The sequence below is a fragment of the Octopus bimaculoides genome, chromosome 18 (genome assembly GCF_046866305.1).
Source record: "Octopus bimaculoides isolate indiv1 chromosome 18, ASM4686630v1, whole genome shotgun sequence".
Lineage (NCBI taxonomy): Eukaryota > Metazoa > Mollusca > Cephalopoda > Octopoda > Octopodidae > Octopus > Octopus bimaculoides.
Window position 1 is genome coordinate 9,071,161 of NC_142945.1, and position 10,000 is coordinate 9,081,160.

Sequence of the window (10,000 nt, forward strand, 5' to 3'; positions counted from 1 at the left end):
TTGCCCTAAGTTACCACGCAGTGGGCCTGAACCTAAGACCGCATGATTGGGAAGCAAGCTTCTTACCTTCATCACCACACAACCCGCCGACGCCTATAGGCAAAAGAGAAAGAAAAAAAAGAAATGAAAAGCAGAACAATAACAAAATAAATTATAGAAAAGACTAAAGGAAAGAAAGAAAGAAAGAAAGAAAGAAAGAAAGAAAGAAAGAGGCTTGGCTGCGTGGTAAAAAGTTTGCTTCCCAGTCACATGATTCTGGGTTCAGTCCCACTGCGTGGTACCTTGGGCGGGTGTTTTCTATTATAGCCTCGGGCTGACTAAAATCTTTGTGAGTGAATTAGGTTTGACGGAAATAAGCCCGTCTATCTATCTATCTAAATAAAAAAAAAAAAAGCCTGAGGTGACCGTGGTCTTTTCCGTAGGATTTTCTCTCCACGGATAAACCTAATCTGTTCCCCGTTTTTTACATTGACTGTGATACACGATCCCTATTGATCGAAATCCCCACCTTTTTTTTCCCCGATCCCTTTTGATCGAAATTATCCCCCCCCCCCCAAGAAAAGCTCTACTTTGTAATTTGTCCATTTTCTGTATTTAGCCCTGTGTGGCTATAATAAAAAGATATTTATCTATCTATCTATCTATCTATCTATCTATCTATCTATCTATCTATCTGTCTGTCTGTCTGTCTGTCTGTCTGTCCGTGAGAGAGAGAGAGAGAAAGAAAGAGTGTTTGCGTTTGTCACCCCAACTGGTGTTGGTTAGTTTACGGCCCCGTAACTTAGCGGTGACCGATAGAATAAGTACCAGACTTTAAGAATTAAAAAAAAAAAACAATAACTTCTGCGTTTGATTCGTTTGACTAAAACCATTCAAGGTGGTGCTCCAGTATAGCCGCAGTCTAATGACTGAGACAGGTAAAAGATTAAAAGATAAGATACAACAGGTAAGAAAGAAAAAGGAAAAGAAAACAAAGAATTTAGTCAAATAAAGCTTATATTCTCACCATTAGCTCTCGCATATATCTATATCCATATCTCTCTGCCTGTCTATTTATAAATCTATCTATCTATCTATCTATCTATCTATCTATCTATCTATCTGTCTGTCTGTCTGTCTGTCTATCTATCTGTTTATCTGTCTGTAAATCTATATACGTGTATGTGCTTGTCATTTGTTTGTGTGTATGTGTATTGTGTATTGTGTGTGTGTCTTTGTGTTTGTCCCTCCACATCAGCCACCACCGCTTGACAACCTGTGTTGGTGTGTTTACGTCCCCGTAATTTCTAGCGGTTCGGTGAATACACCGACGGAAATATACCAGGCTTTCAAAAAAAAAAGAACAAAAAAAAAAACAAAAGCAGAAATTAAAACTTGAGTCAATTCGCTCGACTAAAATTCAAAAGCGGTGTTCCAGCATGGCCGCACTCTAACGACAGAAACAAAAAATATATATACATATATATAAACATACATACATATATTTACTTGTATACACATACATATTCATGTACTTATATGTACCCTGTAGATAAAGATAGATAGATAGATAGATAGATAGATAGATAGATAGATAGATAGATAGATAGATATTACATATAAATTATGATGGATTGATTGATGTTCCGCTCCGCCCATATATTTACTCTTCCTACCACCATCAGCATCATCACTTATACCACTGCTACCATCATCAATACATGTCCTCATACTCACACTCACACGTGCACTCACTTTTGCCTCACTCATACTTCGGCAACACGACGATGCTAACGTTACGAAGCGACAACAAAAACTCTGGCTGTACATCATGTTTTCTCCAGTCACAGACCGATTCTCGCCGGAGACAACGGATCTTATTATAAAACGGAACCACAACTGCAAGCAAAAGCTTTTAATTACCGGGGAAAAATTGTTTTGAGGAGACAAAACCGAAAGCGAAAGCAGGAAAAGGATGATCAATTTTGCATTAGTTTTATTTAACGAAAGAAGAAAAATTTCACACACAACACATATAGCATAATGCATACATATATATATAATATATATGTGTAATATATATATGAAATAATATATATATACTTACACACACACACACTTATACACATTTATATACACATACACGAATATATATATATATATATATATATATATATATATATATATATATATATATATATTATATATACATATATAATATATATATATATATGTATATTATATATACATATATATATCCACACACTTATAATTACATAGAGTACCCCCAAAAAAATCCCACGCACTCCTGCAAGGAAAAACACCCCAGGATTTAATTACGAATCTGTTTTTAATTTAACTAAGCTATCATAAAGATGACAAAATTATTATTATTATTATTTATGTCATTATTATCATTATATAAACGTCATTGGAGTTTACAATAATAAACGTTATCATTAGAAGTTATAATAATAATAATAATAATTATTATAATTGTTATTGTTATATACTGGGAAAACAAAATATTTGCCGAAACTAACAGCCAAACAAGCTAAAAGAAGGGAAAAAAAGGCGAGAAGGAAAAAAGTGAATGCAAAATATAAAAAAAGTTTTTCGGAATCAAAAGTAAGAAAACGGGGGGAAAAAAAACAAAAATAAAAGGAAGCGATTTTACTTTTATCAAAGAATTTAAAACAGTTTTTGTTGCGTAATAAAAAGCAACAACTACTTCTCTTTTTACCTGGAAAACAGAATACAAAAGAAAAAATATATTAATGAAACGAATGACGAAAACGAATGAATAAGCGGAAAAAGGAAAAAAAATCCAAAATTAATATTTCTATTTTCAGTTTCGGTGTAAGTTTTATTATCATTATTATTATTATTATTATTATTATTATTATTATTATTATTATTATTATTATTTTATGTTTGACTTTTGCTTTGCATTTGTACAAGTTGGATCCAAGTCTCACCCAGAGGCCTCAAGAGACAAGTTAGAAGTTCATGTAGGTGTTATGCCTAGGGTACCATATATTTGGATTTGTACATAGTGTTGTTCTAGAGAATGTTTAAGAAACCATAAGAAAATTATGTGTTTGTTTTAAAATTTGAGATCACATAGACAGTATTTTACGTAGGATATGGGCAGTTATTATTATTATTATTATTATTATTATTATTATTATTATTATTATTATTATTATTATTACCATTGTTATTATTTATTCTTATTTGTAAAAAAAGTACTTTGTATGACATATATAAATATAATTTGGTAAAACTACACAACACCACCACCACCCCGAACAACTCTGAAGTTCGTTTCCTCATAACTTTCTGAAAAATGGATGTTTTTGTTTTTGCATGAGGAAACAAAGTTGACACAGCGTGTTTGATCATCCGAAACTCCTCTCGCCCACCTAATTTTCTTTTTTTTTTTTCTTGTTCCACACCAAATTCTGATATAAGCATAAATCTATACAATCTCATCTGTATTTGTAGAAAATCTCGATGAAAAAAAAAAATATTCATCTTTTAGAAATTTATGAGAGAAAACACCGGTGGGGGAAGACCACACGTGCTTAGTTATGTCTAATATTTTTGTGTGTGGCCCTTAAACGCTATGATCCTTTCTAATATAGGCACAAAGCCAGTAATCTGGAGGAGGGGACTTGTAGATTACATCGACCCCACTCAACTGGTACTTTATTTCATCTACCCCCGAAAGGATGAACGAGAAAGTTGACCTGGCGGAATTTCGATTCAATAATAATAATAATAATCTCTTTTACTCTTTTACTTGTTTCAGTCATTTGATTGCGGCCATGCTGGAGCACCGCCTTTAGTCGAGCAAATCGACCTCAGGACTTATTCTTTGTAAGCCTAGTACTTATTCTCTCTGTCTCTTGTCGAACCGCTAAGTTACGGGGACGTAAACACCAGCATCGGTTATCAAGCGATGTTGGGGGGGGGGGGCAAACACAGACACACAAACACACACACATATATATACATATATGCGACGGGCTTCTTTCAGTTTCCGTCTACCAAATCCACTCACAAGGCTTTGGTCGGCCCGAGGCTATAGAAGACACCTGCCCAAGGTGCCACGCAGTGGGACTGAACCCGGAACCATATGGTTGGGAAGCAAGCTACTTCCACACGGCCACTCCTGCGCCTTTATTATATATATATTTTTAAAGTTCTTACAATTATAATTATTATCACAGAATCTAAAGCGGCGAGCAAGCAGAACTATTCCGAGTTCAATTTCCACCGAGGTCAACTTTGCTTTCATCCTTTCGGAGGATCGATAAAATAAATAAGCACCTGTCAAGAACTGTGATCGATTAAATTGACAGCGGAGGTAAAGAATACGCACACTACCCGTTTTCGGCGTAGCAAAGACCCACCCTCACCCTAAACCCTAATCCTAACCTTCGCCAAATCAAGTTATCTCTTCCTCTGAAATTGCTGGCCTTGTGCCCATAGTGGAAATGATTATTATGGCAGTCTCGTTAGAGCAATGGAAAAAAAAATACCTTTCAGAATTCAGTATTTCTCCTGGCTCTTCCCCGTTCTGAGTTCAAATACCGTTGAAGTCACCTGCCTTTCATTCCTCTGAACTCATAAAATAAAGCTCCGGCTCGAAGTACTAAAGCTGAAGGCATCGACCAACTCTTCCCCTCGAAAAAGCTGGCCTTGCACGTAAATCAGAGGCTATTCTTCACAAGGTGTCGTAAAGTTGTTTTGCCGTACCTCATCAGGCTCTTTGCGATTCGAGTTCAAATCCCGACCAAGTCAACTTTTCTTTTCATGCACCTGAGGTCGATATAATGCTGTAACCAGCGAAGTACTGACCCATCCTCTCAAGACCGCTGGCCATGTTCTTCAATTGGAAACCATTACTATACTCATTTTCGTATAGTCTATCTATCTATCTATCTATCTATCTATCTATCTATCTGTTTGTCTGTCTGTCTACATACATGTATGTATATATGTGTGTGTGTATACGAAGGTGCAGAGTTAACCAAGTGATTAAGAAACTTGCTCCTTATTCGGAGTCTCGTGTTCAGTCCCACTGCATGACATGTTAGCCATGTTTCTTCCGTAGGCTTGATCAATATTTCATAACTGAAATTTAGTCGATAAAAGCTGTGCAACTGCCTTTAACATTTATACAACAGTGTGTATCTACACCCACACTTGTATATACTTCGGTTTGTATGTTTATGTAATATATATATATATACACACTGGAGAATGTGTGAGATCTTTCGTAGAGTCAGTTATATTTGAAAAAAATAAAAAGAATGGCTTCAGTGGTAGTTCTAATCAGTTTAATTCATTATTCATTAATTTTTTAATAATATAGATCTATGAAGTAAAATTTATATTATTAAAAAACTTCAAAACATAAATTAAACTGATTAGAACTACCAATGAAGTCATTCTTTTTCTTTTCTCAAATTGAAATTTCAACCTGATTTTCCCGTTTTGTTAATTGCAATTTTCCCAATTTTACAGTTTTATACATTATTCTATTATTATAATATTGTAAAAATTGCAAATAATAAAACGTGAAAATCAGACCAGCCTGGAATTCCATTGACTTATATATTCTTCTATACACCGTCATACTAACTCGTGTATGTATGTATGTATGGCGAGCTTTCGATACCAGTCCGAAATATCGGCCTTTTCCGTAAAAAGTGTCTTCAGCGATCTTTACCAAAGATCGGCTTTTCCGTAAGAAGTGTTGGAGGGAAAGAGGGAAACGACGTCGTGAAACCGAAAGAGATAGAGAGAGCGCGATTTCTTTTGAAGGGTTTAGGGTTAGGGTTTTAGGGCTAGGGTTTGGGTTTTAGGGTTTGGGTTCGGGAATTCCGTCCGTAACCATAACCCTAACCCTAAACACTAACCCTAACCCTAAAACTAACCCTAAAATCCTAACCATGACACTAAAACCCTAACCCTAACACCCTAGTGAAGATCGTGTGGGTATTACGGAAAAGGCCGATCTTTGCTAAAGATCGCCGAAGACACTTTTTACGGAAAAGGCCGATATTTCTGACTGGTATCGAAAGATCGCCATGTTATATCTGGTACTGAATCTCTTCATATTAAAAGACAACTGACTGGCACTCCGTCGGTTACGAAGGCGAAGATTCCAATTGATGCGATCAACGTAAATTAACGTGAAAGTGGCTGAGCACTCCACAGACAATGTGACTCAGAATGTGATCAGGCTGGGCCCTTTGAAATACAGGCACTACTCATTTTTACCAGCTGAGTGGACTGCGGCAACGTGAAATAACGTGTCTTGCCCAACGACACAACGCGCTGCTAGGGATTAGAACTCACAGCCTTAGGATTACTAAGACATGTACGTTCACTTTAAAAGCATGACTAGCATTAAGATAAATGATTAATAAGGTGAGTGCCAAGCTGACATGAATGCTGGAATTAATATGATTTTACTAGAAACTAAAAGCCTTTCAAGATACGGTTCAGTGATCGAAATCCGGAAGGGCCGTAAGGTACAGGCATGGTGATGTGGATAAGGGGCTCGTTTTGCAATCATGTGGTTTCAGGTTCAGTCCCTCAACGCGGCACCGTATGCAAATGTCTTCTACTCTAGCCCCAGGCTGATCAATGCCTCGTGAGTGTATCTGGTAGACGGAAACTCAAAGAAACCTGTCTGTATGTATTATGTATGTATGTCCTTATTCAGTTTATTTCGAGATTTCTTGCCAATAGAGAAAAGGCCGGTTTCTAGCCTAGATCCAAGGCACCTTCATTTGAATTTCGACATCAACAACAAGTTCCAGTGAAGGAGTGAATCTGTAGTCTTCGAATTAGCTTTCTCCTTTCTGGTTTTGAGAAGCCTAATTTCTCAAGATTGATATTTAGGCAGTGTGCTACATATCTCAGGGCACCAATAATTACAGGTATAAACCTGAACTTCTAATCCAGATAGAGTAACTGCAGACTTCTCAATAGTTCAGCATAGGTGTACTTTTTTTCCCTGATCTTCAGCTTTATGTTAACATCCGCTGGGCAGCTAATTTCCACGACTGTGCACAGTTTCTCTTCTCTATCCCAAATCATTATATCAGGTCTGTTGGGCTTACATTTTATTGAGGTCTTCACTGAGACATTCCACCAGTATTCCTTTTTATTATGAGTGGCCATGGTTTCTACCATATTGTGGGTTCTTATTTCTTTATCCTCGGGATTATCCTTCCGACGGATTTCATTATAGAGTGTCCTAGCTATAACATCATGTCTCCTCGATGTATGAAGGCGTATGGCTTAGTGTTTAAGGTGTTGCACTCTTGATTGCAAGATCGTGGGTTCAATTCCCAGACCAGGCGTTGCGTTGTGTTCTTGAGCAAAGAAATTCATTTCACGTTGCTTTGCGATCATTTCATCATTTGACATGTGGCACCTGTACAGGTAATGTCAATTCGATGGAGGGAATGAGCTTATGTCTACACAAACATTTGATCGCTACAGACAAATCACCTGTGTGGTTGTTCGGCAAGAAACTGCCGAACCTTCATACGTGGCCCAACGACGGGAGAGTCCATCACATAAATGCTCTATTGCTTGGGATATTGCAACTCACGATTACTAGGTCGTGGGTTCAATACTTGGACCGGGCGGTGCGTTGTGTTCTTGAGCAAACCACTTCATCTCACGTTGCTCTGCGATCATTTAGATGTCTGACGCATGACACATTTGTGCACCTGTGCAGGTAATGTCGGTTTGATGGAAAGAGTCAGCTAATATACAGCACTTACATTTGGATCGTTATAAACAAATCATTTGTGCTGGTCGTTCTGCAAAAGCTGAACTACTCACAGGTGGTCTTCGACAGGAGATTCCATCGTGTGTGTGTGTGTGTGTATGTATATATTCTTTTTTCTGCGTTTACTTGTCCTGTTTTCCATTTAATTCTCGTTATTTACATATTTAACTCGTTTATTTACGTATTTCATGTTATTTGCACCGTTGGTGACGTCTTGTGCCCATATATGCATGTATAACAAAAAACACAATATACAGACACTTATGACATACCATGTCGTATTAACAATTAAGATTTCAAATATAAAGGACATTTAGCAATTTCTGTCCCTTCTCCAATTGCTAAGTGTCCTTTATATTTGAAATCTTCAAAGAGAAGTTCGTGGGTGATGAGAGGAGACAGGACCAAACCCATCACTAGTACCCCTCAACAGTACTTTTTTTATTATTCTCTTATACGTTTCAGCCCACAGGCTGTGACTATGCTAGGGTACCGCTTGTTAAACTTATGGGTTATATATATATATATATATATATATATATATATATATATATATATATATATATATATATATATATATGGCTGTGACTATGCTAGGGTACCGCTTGTTAAACTTATGGGTTATATATATATATATATATATATATATATATATATATGGCTGTGACTATGCTAGGGTACCGCTTGTTAAACTTATGGGTTATATATATATATATATATATATATATATATATATATATAACCCATAAGTTTAACAAGCGGTACCCTAGCATAGTCACAGCCTGTGGGCTGAAACGTATAAGAGAATAATAAAAAAAGTACTGTTGAGGGGTACTAGTGATGGTTTGTTCGACTCCAATCCTCGAAGACGGTGCTCCAGTATATATATGCGTCTGTGTGTGTGTGTGTGTAGGTGTATACAATCCAAGGATCCACGTGCAGGACTGTGGTAAGCTTCAAACAATTTGGCGGCTTTCATAGAGGGCAAAAAGTGGACAATATACTAAAAAATATATTTGACATCGTTAAGCTACGCACTTCTTCCCAAACGGAATTTCGATAAGCCGATTGTCTCCATGGAAACTCATGGTCTAGCTGCCAAAAATGCGAATATAAACACCTGCTTACTCGTGTGTGTGTGTGTGTTTTATTCTTCTTTCATTCGTTTGACTGCGACCATGCTGGAGCACTGCCCGAAATGAGCTTTTTTTTAGACGAAGAAATCGACTTCAGGAGTTATTGTTTGTAAGTGTAGTACTCATTCTGTCGGTCACTTTTTGCCGAAACCGCTACCTTATTACAAGGACGCAAACACACCAACATCGGTTGTCCAGCGATGGTGAGGGAGACAGACAACCACACACACATAGACATACATACATGCATACATACATACATATGACGGTCTACTTTCAGTTTCCGTCTACCAAATCCATTCACAAGGCTTTGGTCGTCCCAAGGCTATAGTAGAAGACACTGGCCGAAGGTGCCACGCAGTGGGACTGAACCCGAAACCATGTAATTGGTAAGCAAGCATCTTACCACACACACACACACACACACACACACACACACACACACACATACCCACATACATACATACATACATACATACATATGCAAACATGCATAGTTACTTCAGCGATAAGAACAAAGTGTAACAGCAACAGTAAACGAAAGACGAAATAAATGCCGAATTCTACAAAAACGGTTGAGTAGCAAGACTTGTGGTGGTGGTGGCGGTAGGTTAGGGGGTGTGGTGGCATGGGCGGATGGTTGTGGGAGGAGGGGAGAGGCACCAGTGATACGGTTTATTATTGTTTTTATTTCAGACAATAAACATCGACAGGGAAAGTAAAGAGATTCTCTCACTGTAGTTAGTCCTGCTAATGCTCTTTATTTCTTTTATTTATTTATTTTATTTATTCTTTTTGTTTGTTTTTAGGCACAAGGCTTGTAAATTTAAAGGAAGTTGATTATTAAATCCCTTATTTTTACATCACCCAGTGCTTGACAACTTTTGTAGACGCCGAAAGGATGAAAGGCTAAGCTGATCTCGGTGGAATCTGAATTCAATAACAATAAAAAATACTCCTTTTTTACTATAAGCACAAGGCCTGTAATTTTGGGAGATGGATTACATCAACAACAGTACTCTATTGGTACTTCTTTTATCGACCCTGAAAGGATGACAAGGCA

The 10,000-nt window shown here is 37.1% G+C and overlaps 1 protein-coding gene across 1 annotated transcript in view; it reads left to right on the forward strand.

Moving 5' to 3' along the window:
• Nucleotides 1–1,708: 1,708 nt before the first annotated feature.
• The window catches only part of LOC106870512 (mannosyl-oligosaccharide 1,2-alpha-mannosidase IA), a 332,727-nt gene continuing 324,435 nt past the window's right edge, over nt 1,709–10,000 (forward strand). The window contains exon 1 of the mRNA XM_089365686.1: nt 1,709–2,838. The gene's annotated coding sequence lies outside the window, so the exon portion shown is untranslated. The remainder of the gene's footprint in view (nt 2,839–10,000) is intronic.